A 12426-nucleotide genomic window follows, 5' to 3' on the forward strand; every position below is an offset into this window, starting at 1 on the left:
TACCTTAATTCAGTGAGGTAGTTTTTGTTTGCTTGTTTGCGTGAAAATGAAAATACAGATTATTCCTCCCAGTAGAAAAAATACAAAAATTTATTCTTTCTGACTTTAATATGTTCATTGAACAAATAGTGCTTCTAGGTACAGGAAACTGAGTTGAACAAGGCAGAGAAGGGCCACCTTACCTGCTTTAGGGTCTCTCACTGTTGCCTCAATTATTGTCATTGTTCATTTTTAAAAAATTTGTTGTGTTGTCAGATGGCTAAATGGCATTCCCATTCAAGAATTACAACTCAGATCTCTCCATATTTTCGGTGGGAAAAATTGAATCATTAAGTGTGTTTATCAGAACAACAAAATGGGGCATTGAAAAATAAAAGCTTTCATTGTTAACTGTTGAAAATAAGTAGTAAGACTGCTGATTTTGGGGTAACCCTTTTGAATGTATTTTTTTTTAAATCTTCAAGGAAATAAACATAATGTCAGGAGGCAAATCTGAAGGGATTGTAAACCTTCAAATAGAAAGTGCTATAACTAATTTTTCTTCTATGGTGTTCCAACATTGCACCACAGTTAGCCTTTAAATTATGTGTATTTCAGTTCACAAAAGTTCCATTACTGTTTCTCATTTGTAATTTCCTAGAATTCTCCAGAAATTAGCTAGTTGGGAAAAAATCAGATGAATTCTCCATTTTCTTTGAGTATCCCTCACACACACCCTTTACCCCTCTGAGTAATTAGTGCAGCCATTTTATACATATTTCCTTAATATTCAAATGCAAAGTCCTTTAGTGGCCAAGTTCTAGTCTGGATTTTGATCAGATTGAAAAAAAATAAGAGTTTTCTTGAATTATAAATGAAAATGCTTTCTTACTGAGTTGGGACAGAATAAGACAAAGTATACATGTAACTTTAAAAATAATATTTTTGTTATCTGAAAAAGCAAGAATTTTGCAAAAGGATTTTAAACATGGATGCCCAATTTGCAAATAGTTAAGTTTTTACAAACATGTTTTTAAATTATCCTGAACATATAATATGAGAATACCTCATTTGTTCAAATTTAATAATTATGAAGGTTGAAAACAAGTTCTGTGTTGCTTTTTTTTTTTTTTTTTAAAGACATCTGTTATCCAATTGGCAAATGTCAACAGGATTTCCAGGAAGAATACTTACCTAATTAATGGGACAAACTTTTCTTTACTTTAGGATTATGCATTTATAATCAAACATTTTAATTACCATACAAATAGGAGCCAGGCCATCTAGCTTAATGGTTTAATATGGTATTTGACATCATTAAAACTTGCTGATTGCAGGAATTATTGAAGTTTATAAATCGTTTTACTTTCACCAGTATTGTACTTTTCCAAGAATATTATACTATAGCCATTCAAATATTTATAACAATTCAAATATTTTATTCAATTATATAATAAAAATAAATGTTAAGAATTAATCTTACTTTGCTTCATGTAGACATCCTTAGCTTCTCTCCAATTTACTCCAGTGTGTTCAATAATTAATTAGCTCACATTCTACAAGGACCAAGATAGGAGGCATTGCCCTACTGTATGAACACTCTGAGGTAACACACTTTCCTCTAATTAGCCTTGCTTTATTGTCCTTTGAAAATGCAAATACCTCCAAATTAATAATAATGAAATCTTATTAATTCTCATAGAAAAAGATTTTATGTAAAATCACAGAAATAATAAAGACCAAAAATTCCAAAGTACCTCCTTTAAATGCTATGTTATTTGCAAAAAGCAAGAAAAGTGAATCTATCAGTTCCTTTCCCATGGGTTTTATTCTTCATGAGCATGTCCAATCAAAATGTTTACACACAACTGAACAATATATTATTGCAAAGTAAAGTAAGGGGTAAAATATTGAGGAACAATCTGTAAGGACTTAGAAGACAATGGAATCTAGAGCCTTAAGCGAAGTAGTTCAAAATGAACAAATCAAGCCAGAACAAATTTAATAGGCTTGTTTGATAGAGTTACAAAATTAATTGGATGGAGAGGATGGAACCAATGTCAGGCATTTGGGCTCCAGTGAAGCATTAGAAACAGTGGATCATGAGTTTTACTTACGAATTAATTATAATTATATCAGATGTGAGCAGAGTCACATGGATTGAGAACTGGCTAAAGGATAAACAAAAATAATAGATGACAATGAGTCCAATTGTAGGATAACTGTAGTAGGTTGTCACAATGATCGAAGTTTTGTAAATCCCTGATTATTAGTAGTACAGAATATTTTTTGCTTAAAAATGTTGAAGTAGAAATGTTTTCAGGGACACCCTACATAGTAATCAAAGAAAACAATTAGACCTAAAAAGAACTGATGTAAGATTTCATTTTTTAAAAAGATTTATTTATTTTTATTTATTCTCTCTCCTTCCCCCCTCAGTTGTCTCCTCTCTGTGTCCATTTGCTGTGTGTTTTTCTGTGATGGCTTCTATCCTTATCAGCAGCACTGGGAATCTGTGTTTCTTTTTGTTGCATCATCTTGTTGTGTCAGCTCTCCGTGTGTACGGCGCCATTCTTGGGCAGGCTGCACTTTCTTTCGCGCTGGGCGGCTCTCCTTATGGGGCGCACTCCTCGCGCGTGGGGCTCCCCTATGCTGGGGACACCCTTGCGTGGCAGGGCACTCCTTGCACGTATCAGCACTGTGCATGGGCCAGCTCCACATGGGTCAAGGAGGCCCGGGGTTTGAACAGCAGACTTCCCATGTGGTAGGCAGACACCCTATCCTTTGGGCCAAGTCCGCTTCCCATAAAATTTCATTTAAATCAATATCTAATTTTGATTTATAGGTTTGACTTATTTAACCTTTGAAAATGTTTGTTAGGCAAAAAAATGTGCATATATAATATCCAAAGTAATTGCTAATGCCTTAAAAGAGTATTTTAAATAGTGCTACTCATTATTTGTTTATATCAGAAAACTATTAATTACATGCCTCACCTACTTATTAAAGTAGGTTCAAAGCACATCTATTAGAATCATGTCAAATAAATAAAACACTTTATAATTTTTACAACTTCATATTCATAATTTCTACATATTCTTTCAAATTAATAGATTTTATTTTATCAAGACAACAGCATAAAATAACTTGAAAATACAATATCTACAATACAGACTTTTAATAGGCAGGAGGCTATCAGAAAATAGCTCTGAAAGTCAGTCTTATATATACATTCATACTGGAATATTGTGAATTCGTTTTTTCCAAAATATGGACTGAAAGATATTTTACATGGTTAACATTTAATATTAATATTTAATATTTTAAATTTTATATATTTTTTATATTAGACAAAAACATGGCATAAATATTACTTAAAATGTATTTAGTTAAAACAAGTAAGCTATCACAAAAATAAAATGTTAAGTAAAAATGTTACAGTGGTATAAAATATGGTCAGAATTCAGGTAATTGGTAAACAGAACACTAATATTTTGGAAATGTTACAGATGAAAGAAGAATATTACCTTCTCTGCTGAGCCAGTACTATTTTTGATGGCATTAAAAGGTAATATATTGAGATGATGCAGATAAGATCTGAATGAAAAATAAGATTAAAGCATTAAACAAAGAAAATTAACAACTTTCATACCATTCTACATAATCCAAATATTTTCTAGCTCTAGCTAACAGCTTATTTATTGAAGCAATGTTCCATTAACAAAAATTTGCAGCATGGTGCAAGAAGCTGAAGCCTCCTGAAGTTAACTTTACTAAAGACTTAACCTACTGAAGTTATTCTGACTTATTTTCTCTTTCCAATTGCTAATAATTGATATAATAAAATAAAAGCATATTAAACCTAGAATAGAAACAATTGTCACTAAGGGAATTAACTTTAAATGGAAAGAGTAAATTTGCTGCTTATAACTCAACTCTCAGTTGAATGAAAACTACTGCTCCATGATTATATCACTACTTATTTTTATTTACAATACCTAAGAGGATAGATGTATTAAATACAATGTAGTTAGAATAAAATACACCCTTTGAGGAAAAGGCCTATTTAAAAATATTTCATCCAAGCTGAAGCAATAAAAATGTTTGTTTTGCGCAACAGCCTCCCGAGGGTAAGGTTGGGATTTACATCATTGGTAGTACTTAAAATTCACCCTGATGAGACTTGAGACCAACATTAGGGAAGTATTCTCATAAGAAAGATTAGATGACCTGTCATGCCTTTTACATTTCTTATTTACATGATTTTGTTTTCCTATAATCAGACTTTTGGAAAACAGTTGATGGCAACCTGAATGTTTTTAACTATGTCCTTGGGAGTTGCCTGGCTGTGTTCAGCTAGAGTTGAGCTGTTAGCTCCAAACATGGTGAAATTAGGAAATGGCATGCCATGGAATCTTAGGTTGCTAGAACATTTCTGCTTGTAAAGGCAGTGCTAAAAATTTTGAGCTTTTAGAGATGAAGAATGAGTTCTACAACTTACCCTACAATTGGAATAGTAATGACATCAACCCTATTTACAATTATCTTCTGTCTTCACTATAATTCTTGGTTTGAATAAGGGCATGACTTTTACCTAATTACCTTATTGCCTGAGATATTATCATATATTCATTGATTCATTCACTCCTTCAGGGAAGCAGATTTGGCCCAGTGGTTTGGGCGTCCATCTACCACATAGGAGGCCCAAGGTTGAAACCCTGGGCCTCCTTGACCCGTGTGGAGCTGGCCCATGCACAGTGCTGATTCGCACAAGGAGTGCCGCGCCACGCAGAGGTGTCCCCCGCGTAGGGGAGCCCCACGAGCAAGGAGTGCACCCCCTATGGAGAGCCGCCCAGTGCGAAAGAAAGTGCAGCCTGCCCGAGAATGGTGCTGCCCACATGGAGAGCTGACACAACAAGATGACGACGCAAGAAAAAGAAACAGATTCCCGTGCCGCTGACAACAGAAGTGGACAAAGAAGAAGACGCAGCAAATAGACACAGAGAACAGACATCTGGGGTGGGTGGGGGGAAGGGGAGAGAAATAAATAAATAAATAATCTTTTTAAAAAATTCACTCTTTCATTTAAGAAATATTTACTAAATTTCTACTGTGCTTATTGTGTTATATGTTGAAGACAAAGAGATAAATATAAATATATATATATATGTATATATGTATAATATATATATCCCTGAATATGTGAGTGGCGTGTACAATCAAGTAAGTGGGTAATTATAATAAGAGTACTAAGTGCTCTGTCTGTAAAGTAACATGTTTTGGAATCATATTGGAGGGACACTCAACCTAGCCTTATTTGTGATCCCAGAAGTGATAAAGAATAGTATCTCAAAGCAACAAATATGAATTTGTTATATATATTTACAGAAAGTACAGCTTGTCTGGAGGCCTTGAGGTAATGGAGAACATTTAAGGATTAAAAAATGTTTAATATTCTGAAGAGTAGAGTTTGAGAAGGAGACAGTGATAGATCAGGCTGTAAAGATATCTGTTTTAGTTTTCTAGGCTGATTAGGCAAATACTGTGAAATGGGTATGGTTAAACAACGGGAATGTATTAGCTTATGCTTTTGAGGATAAAATGCTTTCTCCCCAAAGACCCTGTGGCATTCTGGGACTGACTGCCGAGGAATCCTTGATTTCTTTGCTACATGGTGAGGCACATGGTAGCAACTTTTGGTCTCTTCCCTTCGCTTCTGGGTTCCATTGACGTAACTTTTTGCTTCCTGTGGCACTCTCTCTCTGTCTCAATTTCATTCTGCTTATAAGGACTCCAGCAATAGAATTAAAGACCCATATGACTGAGGTGGGCACACTTCAGCTGAAGTAGCCTTATCAAAATGTCCTATTTACAATGAGTTCACACCCACAGGAATGGATTAAATTTAAGAACATGTATTTTCTGTGATACAGACAGCTCCAAACCACCAGAATCTCCAAATATTCCCCACCATACAACTCCAGGGACATGAATCGTGTAAACTAAGTCACTTAGGTGAGAGAAGTTGGGATCTGAGGTATGTTAGAAAGAGTGAAGATGGAAAGAAGTTAATTGATCCAAGAAATATTTAGGAGGTAAGTTAAACATGACTTGGTGATTTGATGTGGGGAGTGAGAGAGAAGGAGGAGGGAAAATATTTTGCTTGAAAAATTGTATGGGTGAAGGCTGCTGCTACTATGCAAGATGAGAAATATAAAAGAAGAGCAGGCTTAACTTAAAGACACTTAAGCTTTCTTGAGAGAACTTGATGACTTTGAGGTACAAATGGGAAATCTAAGTGGTTATTTCTAGTAGACAGTTGGATATGCAGTTTTGCAATTCAGGAGAGAAATCTGGATTGGATGTATTTTTGATAGATGGTCATTGGAGCCAGGGGATTGAGTGAATGAGGACTGAGAAAGAGATGCACCCTGAGACCAGAAGGCGGCTCAGGCTATCTTACAGTTCACTAATAACTGAAGAAAGAACAAAAGAGGAGGTGACTGCAAGGGAGCATGAGACACAACCCCCAGACTGAAATTTTAGAAAACTGATTACCTTACTGAAAAGTTGAAAATAAGCATCAAAAACAGCAGTAGATTCTAAATTAACTTCAGAATCCTAAATTAGAGCATGAAAGGAAAATTCATCTTTTCTTCCTGCTTTTGCTTTGGGCAGTAACTATGTAATCCCAGATCTATAATAATTATTAAGCTGTCTACAGGAGCAGGCTTTATAATTTACTTTGGTAACCCCAGTTATACCTTTACATCCATGTAATTAATTAGGATCCCACTTTCCATACAGGAATGTAGAAAGCACAAGCAAGCAGAGAAATGCAACCTCTTTTTTCACCTCCTTTTTTTTTTTTTTTTTTTTTGTATTTTCCACAATGTAGAGATTTTGATAAGCAGAAGCAAGTGAATGCTCTTAATCTGGTTCTAAACTATTTACATAGGGAAATTGATAAAGTTGGCTTATTTGTGATGTTCAAACAGTAATACTTTTCAAGGAATGAAATGAAAACATTGATGAATAAAAATATATGAAAAAACCCCAGTTTCTTAATTAATATTGTTTCCATTCTTAAATACTTAGTAGGACAGCTAAAAACTATGAATATAGATTTCTTTTTTTCTCCTCAATGGACTCTATTGTGGAAATAATAATGAATAATAACACGTCACTCTACTGAAAGAAAAAAGAAAAACAAAACAAAAAAAAATCCAAATTTGAATGAAATTATTGTCTTCTGAGTAAGTGATAATTATTTGACCTTAATTGCTGGTTTTTTAAAAATTTTGTTTTGTTTTATTTATTTATTTTTTTTACCTTGGGACATTGGGGGGGGGGACTTTAGTAGAAGCATTGTTTTTCATAACAAAGATTGCCGCACGGGCCTGTCCATTGCTCTGAATTTGAAGATGACACTTTTGATGACCACTGACATGTGGCTGTATATATAGAAATTCAAAACAAATAAAGCTATCAGTCCATCAATTGTTTATTTTGTTTACATGAAATTAAAAGAATGAGCTTCACTGATCCCCCCTGCCTGAATGTTTAAGCATTTAATATACAACCCAGATGCCAGCTGGGGCCATCTTCCCCCCCCCATGAGATCTAGATAAGAATGACTTGAATCTTGATACCTACACTGTGAAAGGCCAAAACCCTTTCCGAAATGCCAGTGAAATCTAGGTGACTGGACTTCTAATGGCTACTCTTCCTCTGGTTTTCTTTTTCTTTATTTTCTGTGTCTTTTATCTGCTATATTTATTCCAAATTTAAACTTTGACCTTTAAAAAAAAACCTTTTATTGTAGTAACATATCCAATTCAGAATTCATCTTCTTTTTTTAAATTTTCACGAAACAAAAATGTGATCTACTTACATGAAGCATTCATGTGTAGAGAACTTTTCTGGAAGACCGGGACAAAGGGGGATTAAGAGATCAGAGTAGTGGGTAGTTTAATATGAGGGCATGCACTTCACAGGGGCTGGGAGTCTTAAAGAGAGGAGAGGAATATGATTTGTAAGTGGCAAAAATGAACAAGAAAATGACTGTTAATTTTCTATTGCTTCTGTAACAGATTACCGCAAGTTTAGTGGCTTAATATAACACAGATATATTATTTTACAATTCTGGTAGCCAAAAGTCTGAAATGGGAGTTGCTAGACAAAAATCAAGGTGTCAGCAGGGCTGAGTTCTTTCTGGAGACTCTAGGAGAGAATCTGTTCCTTTCTCTTTTTCCAGAATTCCTTGGCTTGTGCTCCCCTTCTTCCACTTCAAAGCTAGCATATAGCATCTTCGAACCTCTCCCTGACTCTGACATATTGCATCCCTCTTAATTACAATTGCCCACTCGGAAAACTCAAGATAATCTTTCTATATTGAAAGGTTTAATTTAAGCATATGTGTCAGTATAAGGCAGTGCAGTGACAGCTCCAATGATTAGGACATGAAAGTATTTGGTGGGACATTATTCTGCCTATCAAAATACCTATCTAATTACAGATGCAGTGGTAAAAAGCAAAGGTAAAGTCACACTTGAGTGGGCAGGAGAAGACTTAGTGCAAAGAAGTGAAAGAAATTCATAAAAGAGTTTGATAAGATAGGGCATTTTGTATTAGACTCTGAGGTCCAGTGGGTGCAGTGGAAAAATGTGGAGATCAGGAAGGAGTTAGGAATGGGTCAGATTAGGGGAAACAAAAAGTAATGTATGGCGAAGAATCTACAGCATGATAGAAGACTACAGAGGCTTGTGTTTCTTGAAAAAGATGGCCTGTAAGACAATTTTGTACTGGTTATAACTTGCTTCATTGAATGAGGAGATGAACAGTAAGCACATTGACCTGATTCATTTTCATTCTGAACCATTAATATTAACACAAAGGAGACATTAATGAGATAAATTTGTTTGACATTTTTGAGACCATGCACAATTAAAGAACAAAATTAGTCAATATTTGTAAATTCTCAGTGAATAAACATTTCTCACTTTCATAATGATTATATCCTTAATGCACATAAGGAAAAATAGATGTCTTCACGCAAATATTCCTTAAAATTCATTTTAAACTCAAGAAATTGTGTGAATTGTTAAAAAGAAAAATAACATAAATGCAAAACAGATCAAATATTTTTCATAATGCTGATTTCATTTGGGGAGAAGAGCACATGTTGGGCAATATTTGGCCACTGGGATTGATTAGACAAATCTCAGTACTGTCATTGAAACAACTAAAAAGTAAAATCAAAATGAATTTGTATCATGCTCAGTGAATCTCTAACTTGGCCATGTGCTACCATGAAAGGTTCCAGTTAATAAAATGTTTAGTTTATTAAATAGTTTTCCTTTATTAAGCACTTATTATGTATCACAATTAGATATGAATATGTGATCTTGGACAAGTTTCAGAACACCCGAGTCTTAGCATTTACTCTTTCTATCTGTAAAACTTGAGTTAATACCTACTTCATTGGTTTCTTGTGAGGAAATGTGATCATGCAAGTAAAATAGGGGTTGCAAGCTGGCTGACTCAGCTGGATCTGGTCACTGAAATATTTTGTTTGGCATGCAGAGTGTTTTTAAAATAATCGGAATGAATAATTAGAATCTAGAGATTTTTATATAAAAATGAAGACTCCTGGTTTCTCTTGAAAGTCACAAAATCTGGCAGCAGTGGGCCTACATTCTCACTGGCAATGATTGTCTGGAGCTGAGTAGTAACTGTGTCTTTTGACAGTAAACATGCTTCCCAGTTGATCTCACTCGTGTTCAGTCCCCTTCACCTGTTGATTTTTACCTGCCTGGCCCCTGTAAGCATCTGTGTTGGTTAGTGTGTTGAGCTTAGCACAACTGAGTACACATAAAGTCCTCAATAATTGTAATTTAATTTTTATAGTGTTTTTGACACAGAGTAAAATAGAGGAAAGACTGGGTTTCGAAGATGTGGGGAAAGTTTCAGAGAGAAGATAACATCTAAAGTCAACCTTGAGAATAGAGAAGGTGAGGTTGAGGTGGGGACAAGAAGAAGAGGTGAGGGGGATGGGTAGGAACATTCCAGGTAATGATGTCTCCAATGGTGTTAACTCAATTTTCCTTTCCAAGAAAATACGTCTTTTGCTGCTAACTTGTGAGGTGCTGAGGCTCTTCTCCTAGACTGGAGCTCCACCTTATTTCCACCCACCCAATGCTGAGAATAATCATGGTAGAAAATACACTAAGGAAAGACTTGGGGGATGGCAAGAGTCCATTATTAGAGGTCTGCTGAAGCAAGTGCATATGGTTTGTTGCAAAGGATAGTAGAATATAGAGCCAGAGAGATAGGGTAGAACTATAATATAGATCAATTTCTTTATGTAGCTTGGACTGCATTATGTTTATTAGCAAAGTGTGGGTTTACAGACAAATCATGCATATATCACCCTATTATTATCTTGCACTGGTATGGTATGTTTGTTACATTTTCATAATTGTACTACTTACTATATAGTCCATGGTTTAACTTTGAGTTCACTATTTGTGTTGCTCAGTTTTATGGATTCTTTTAAAATTTATTCTAGTAACATATATACAGCCTGAAGTTTGTTCTTTCAGTCACATTCAAAAATATGTCAGTGCTGTTAATTACATTCAAAATTCTGTGCTACCATCACCACTATCCATTACTAAGACTTTTGCATTACCACAAATAGAAACTTCATCCAATTTAAGCCTTAATTCCCCAATAACATTCCCCACTCTGTCCCCTGGTAACCTATAGTCTAGATTCTGATTCTATGAGTTTACTTATTCTAAAGATTTCATGTCATTGAGATCATACAACAATTGTACTTTTGTATCTTGCATGTTTCACTCAACATGATGTCTTCAAGGTTCATTCATGTTGTCGCTTGTATCAAGACTGCATTCCTTTCCAAGACTGAGTAATATTCCATTGTTTGTATATTCCACATTTTGTTTACCCATTCTTCAGCTGATGGACACTTGGATTGCTACCATTTTTTGGCAATTGTGAATAATGCCACTATGAACGTTGGTGTGCAAATATCTCTTTCAGTCTCTGCCTTCAGTTATTTAGAATATATACATAAAAGTGGGATTGCTGGATCATATGGTAATTCTATATTTAACTTTCTAAGGACCTACCAAACTGTCTTCCACAGCAGCTGTACCATTTTCCATTCCAAACAGCAATGACTGTGTTCTTATTTCTCCACATCCTCTCTAACACTTGTCATTTTCTGTTTTTTTTTTTCTTTTTTAAAAATCTAGTCATTCTGATGGGTGTGAAATTGTATCTCACTGTGGTTTTGCTATTCATTTCCTTAATGATGAAAATGGCTTTGCCTATTTGGAGTCCCTTACCCTTCCATGTAAATTTGATGATTGGCTTTTCTGTTTCTGCAAAGTAGATTGTTGGAATTTGGATTGTGATTGCATTGAATCTGTAAATGGCTTTGGATAGGATTAACATCATAACACTATTTAGTCTTCTAATCCATGAACATGTAATGTCCTTCCATTTACTTAAGTCTTCTCTGATTTCTTTTAGCAATGTTTTGTAGTTTGTATAAGTCCTTACATCTTTGGTTAGATTTATTCCTAGATTTTATTTTGTTAGTTGCTATAGCAAATGGAATTTTTAAAATGTATTCTTCTGATTGTTCCTATTACTGTAAAGAAGCTCTACTGATTTTGGGGTGTTTGATCTTGAACCCTGCCACATTGTTGATTTAATTTATTATCTCTAATTTTGTTGTAGATTTTTTTCAAGATTTCCTGTATAGAGGATGATGTCATCTGCAAATAGGGAAAAGTTTTACTTCTTTTCCAATTTGAATGTCTTTTTCAATTTTCTTTTTTTATTTGAGAAGTTGTGAGTTAACAAAACGATCAAAGATACCATGCAGGATTCCCATACATCATCTCCACCACTACCATCTTATGTTGTTGTGACACAGTTGTTACAAATGAGGAAAGAACATCACCATAATATTACTGCTATATATATATATTTTACCTGATTGCTCTGGCTAGAACTTTTTTTTTTTTAAAGATTTATTTATTTATTTAATCCGCCCCCCTTCCCCGTTGTCTGATCTCTGTGTCTATTTGCTGCGTCTTGTTTCTTTGTCCGCTTCTGTTGTCGTCAGCGGCACGGGAAGTGTGGGCGGCGCCATTCCTGGGCAGGCTGCGCTTTCTTTGGCGCTGGGCGGCTCTCCTTACTGGGCGCACTCCTTGCGCGTGGGGCTCCCCTACGCGGGGGACACCCCTCCGTGGCAGGGCATTCCTTGCGCACATCAGCACTGCGCAAGGGCCAGCTGCACACGGGTCAAGGAGGCCCTGGGTTTGAACCGCGGACCTCCCATGTGGTAGACGGACACCCTAACCACTAGGCCAAGTCCGTTTCCCTGGCTAGAACATTAAGTACAATGTT

This window comes from Dasypus novemcinctus, chromosome 2 (assembly GCF_030445035.2).
Source record: "Dasypus novemcinctus isolate mDasNov1 chromosome 2, mDasNov1.1.hap2, whole genome shotgun sequence".
Classification (NCBI taxonomy): domain Eukaryota; kingdom Metazoa; phylum Chordata; class Mammalia; order Cingulata; family Dasypodidae; genus Dasypus; species Dasypus novemcinctus.